The following is a 5,076-nucleotide window of genomic DNA, read 5'->3' on the forward strand; positions in this document are numbered from 1 at the left end:
TCTTTCTTTCTTTCTTTCTTTCTTTCTTTCTTTCTTTCTTTCTTTCTCTCTTTCTTTCTTCTGGAACTCTGACTGAGACTCTCCCTCATATTCAAAATCTTGATGGATTTAAAGCACAAGATAAGCATGTGATCTTGGTGGCATTTCCTGTGTGGCTTCTTTCACTTAGGATGTTGTCAGTGTTCATCAATGTTGTAGCATGAACTAATCCTTCAGTTTTTTCATTGTTATTAAAAACACATAATGTAACACTTACCAGTCAAACTGTGGCTTTAACTACACCTGCACTGTTATCAAAATATCCTCCCTATCCCTCTCCCGGATTTTTTCATTTTCCCAAGTGAAACTGTATCATTAACCACTGAGTCCCCACAGCTCCTCACAACCACATTCTTTCTGTCTATGCATTTGACTCACTTGGATACGATATGTAAGTGGACTCATTGAATTTGTTCTTCTCTGACCAAATTATTTCACTTAGTATAGTAAGTTCAAGGTTCAACCACATTGTAGCATGTGTCAGAATGCCCTTAGTTACCAAGGCTAAATAATATCTTCTTGTGTATGTACCACATTCTGTTTATCCATGTATCTGTCTGTGGACACTTGGGGGTTTTCCAGCCTTTGTTATTGTTGATGATACTGGTATGAATATGAGTGTACAAATATCTGCTCCAGTTCCTGCTTTCAAATGTTTTGAGTTAATACCCTGAAGTAGAATTTGACAGATCATATGTTATCTCTGTGTTTAACATTTTGGGAGCTGTCATACTGTTTTCAACAGTGGCTGCACATTTTACTTTATTGGTGTACATGGCAGACTAATATGGCAGTTCATGTATGTGCTGCATTTTGTTTATATACAAACCTGTTGATGGGCCTTTTAACTATTTTGACCTTGTGAACAGTGCTGCCGTGAATATTTGTGTACAAGTTTTTGTTTGAACACCTGTTTTCAATCCTTGAGGGTCTAACACCAGGATTGGAGTTGCTGAACCAAATTGTACTGTACATTTATATTTTTGAGGAAATGTCAAAATATTGTCCACATAGGCTACACCACTCTCCATTTCCACAAGCAATGTTTAAAAATTCCATTTGCTCTACATTGTTGCCAATATTCGGTATTTTGAATTTTTCGTTTTTTAATGTTACTAAAGATTTTTAATAACAAAAATATTGGCAAACAAATTTTCAAATCATATAGAAAGTGTTGAAGCAAACCAGAAGGAAGATTAAAGAATAGAAACTCTATAAAAATCTAGGACAAAAATGCCATCTTCAGAAATATTTGATACTATTACTGCTATAAACATTGATACATGCCCACTCAGACTCTTTTAATCTATTACTTAGAAAGCTATTTTATTTATTTTTAAAATATTTATTGGAGTATAATTGCTTTACAATGTGTGTTAGTTTCTGGTTTATAACAAAGTGAATCAGTCATACGTATACATATATCCCCAGATACCTTCCCTCTTTCATCTCCGTCCCACTCTCCCTATCCCACCCCTCTAGGTGGTCAAAAAGCACCGAGCTGATCTCCCTGTGCTATGCAGCTGCATCCCACTAGCTATCTATTTTACATTTGGTAGTATATATAAGTCCATGCCACTCTCTCACTTCGTCCCAGTTTACACTTCCCCCTCCCAGTGTCCTCATGTCCATTCTCTATGTCTGCATCTTTATTCCTGTCCTGCCCCTAGGTTCTTCAGAACCTTTTTTCTTTTTAGATTCCATATATATGTGTTAGCATACGGTGTTTGTTTTTCTCTTTCTGACTTACTTCACTCTGTATGACAGCCTGTAGTTACATCTACCTTATTACAAATAACTCAATTTTGTTTCTTTTTATGGCTGAATAATATTCCATTGTATATATGTGGAATATTATCCATTCATCTGTCAATGGACACTTTGGTTGGTTCCATGTCCTGGCTATTGTAAATAGAGTGGCAATGAACACTGTGGTACATGACTCTTTTTGAATTACGGTTTTCTCAGGGTGTATGGCCAGTAGTGGGATGGCTGGGTCGTATGGTAGTTCTATTTTTAGGTTTTTAAGGAACTGTCATACTGTTCTCCATAGTTGCTGTATGAATTTACATTTCCACCAACACTTCAAGAGGTTTCCCTTTTCTCCACACCCTCTCCAACATTTATTGTTTGTAGATTTCTTAATGATGGCCATTCTGACTGGTGTGAGGTGATACTTCATTGTAGTTTTGATTTGCATTTCTCTAATGATTAGGGATGTTAAGCATCTTTTCAAGTGTTTGTTGGTAATCTGTATATCTTCTTTGGAGAAAAGTCTATTTAGGTCATCTGCTCATTTTTGGATTGGGTAGTTTGTTTTCTGATACTGAGCTGCATGAGATGCTTGTAATTTTTGGAGATTAATCCTTTGTCAGTTTCTTCATTGGCAAATATTTTCTCCCATTCTGAGGGTTGTCTTTTCCTCTTGTTTATGGCTTCCTTTGCTCTGCAGAAGCTTTTAAGTTTCATCAGGTATCATTTGTTTATTTTTGTTTTCATTTCCATTTCTCTAGGAGGTGGGTCACAAAGGATCTTGCTGTGATTTATGTCAGAGTGGTCTGCGTCTGTTTTCCACTAAGAGTTTTATAGTGTCTGGCCTTACATTTAGGCCTTTAATCCATTTTGAGTTTATTTTTGTGTACCGTGATAGGGAGTGTTCTAATTTCATTCTTTTACATGTAGCTGTCAAGTTTTCCGAGCACAACTTATTGAAGAGGCTCTCTTTTCTCCATTGTATACTCTCGCCTCCTTTATCAAAAATAAGGCGACCATAGGTGCGTGGGTTTATCTATGGGTTTTCTATCCTGTTCCATTGATCTATATTTCTGTTTTTGTGCCAGTACCATACCGTCTTGTTTACTTTAGGTTTGTAGTAGAGTCTGAAGGCTGGGAGCCTGATTCTTCCAGCTCCGGTTATCTTTCTCAAGATTGCTTTGGCTATTCGGGGTTTTCTGTGTTTGCATACAAATAGTGAAATTTTTTGTTCTAGTTCTGTGGAAAGTGCCATTGGTAGTTTGACAGGTATTGCAGTCTGGAGATTGCTTTGAATTTGTAGATTGCTTTGAGTAGTAGAGTCATTTTCACAATGTTGATTCTTCCAATTCAAAAATATGGTATAACTCTCCATTTGTTTGTATCATCTTTAATTTCTTTCTCAGTGTCATAATTTTCTGCATACGCGTCTTTTGTCTCCTTAGGTAGGCCTTTTCCTAGGTATCTTATTATTTTTGCTGCATTGGTAAATGGGAATGTTTCCTTAGTTTCTCTTTCAGATTTTTCATCATTAGTGTATTGGAATGGAAGAGATTTTTGTGCACTAATTTTGTCTCCTGCTACTTTACCAAATTCATTGATTAGCTCTAATAGTTTTCTTGTAGCATCTTTAGGATTCTCTTTGTATAGTATCATGTCATTTGCAAACAGTGACAGTTTTACTTCTTCTTTTCCAATTTGGATTCCTTTTATTGCTTTTTCTTCTCTGATTGCTGTGGCTGAAACTTCCAAAACTGTGTTGAATAATAGTGGTGAGAGTGGACAACCTTGTCTTGTTTCTGATCTTAGAGGAAATGGTTTCAGTTTTTCACCATTGAGAAAGATGTTGGCTTTGGTTTGTCATATATGGCCTTTATTATGTTGAAGTAAGTTCCCTCTGTGCCTACTTTCTGGAGAGTTTTTATCATAAATGGGTTTTGAATTTTGTCAAAAGCTTTTTCTGCATCTATTGAGATGATCATATGGTTTTTCTAGTTCAGTTTTTTAATATGGTTTATCACATTGATTCATTTGCGTATATTGAAAACTCCTTGTATTCCTTGCATAAATCCCACTTGATCATGGTGCACTATTCTTTTAATGTGCTGTGGGATTCTGTTTGCTAGTATTTTGTTGAGGATTTTTGCATCTATGTTCATCAGTGATATTGGCCTGTAGTTTTCTTTGTTTGTGACATCTTTGTCTCGTTTGGTATCAGGGTGATGGTGGCCTCATAGTATGTGTGTGGGAGTGTTCATCCATCTGCTATATTTTGGAAGAGTTTGAGAAGGATAGCTGTTAGTTCTTCTCTAAATGTTTGATAGAATTCGCCTGTGAAGCCATCTGGACCTGGGCTTTTGTTTGCTGGAAGATTTTTTAATCACAGTCTCAATTTCTGTCCTTGTGATTGGTTGGTTTCTATTTCTTCCTCGTTCAGTCTTGGAAGGTTTTGCTTTTCTAAGAATTTGTCCATTTCTTCCAGGTTGTCCATTTTATTGGCATAGAGTTTCTTGTAGTAATCCCTCCTTATCCTTTGTATTTCTGCAGTGTCAGTTGTTACTTCTCCTTTTTCATTTCTAATTCTATTGATTTGAGTCTTCTCCCTTTTTTTCTTGATGAGTGTGGCTAATGGTTTATCAATTTTGTTTATCTACACAAAGAATCAGCTTTTAGTTATATTGATCTTTGCTATTGTTTCCTTCATTTCTTTTTCATGTATTTCTGATCTCATCTTTATGATTTGCTTCCTTCTGCTAACTTTGGGGGGTTTTTTTTTGTTCATCATTTTCTAATTGCTTTCGGTGTAAGTTTAGGTTGTTTATTTGAGGATGTTCCTGTTTCTTGATGTAGGATTGTATTGCTATAAACTTCCCTCTTAGAACTGCTTTTGTTGTATCCCATAGGTTTTGGGTCGTTGTGTTTTCATCGTCACTTGTTTCTAGGTATTTTTTTCATTTCCTCTTTGATATCTTCAGTGATCTCTTGGTTATTTAGTACTGTATTGTTTAGCCTCCATGTGTTTGTATATTTTAAAGATTTTATCCTACAATTGATATCTAGTTTCATAGCTTTGTTGCTGGAAAGTATACTTGATATGATTTCACTTTTCTTAAATTTACCAAGGCTTGACTTGTGACCCAGGATATGATCTATCCTGGAGAATATTCCATGAGCACTTGAGAAGAAATTATATTCTGCTGTTGGGGATGGAATGTCCTATAAATATCAATTAAGTCCGTCTTGTATAATGTATCATTTAAAGCTTGTGTTTCCTTATTTATTTTA

This window comes from Monodon monoceros, unplaced genomic scaffold (genome assembly GCF_005190385.1).
Source record: "Monodon monoceros isolate NGI ecotype Baffin Bay Population unplaced genomic scaffold, NGI_Narwhal_1 Contig2617_ctg1, whole genome shotgun sequence".
Taxonomy (NCBI): domain Eukaryota; kingdom Metazoa; phylum Chordata; class Mammalia; order Artiodactyla; family Monodontidae; genus Monodon; species Monodon monoceros.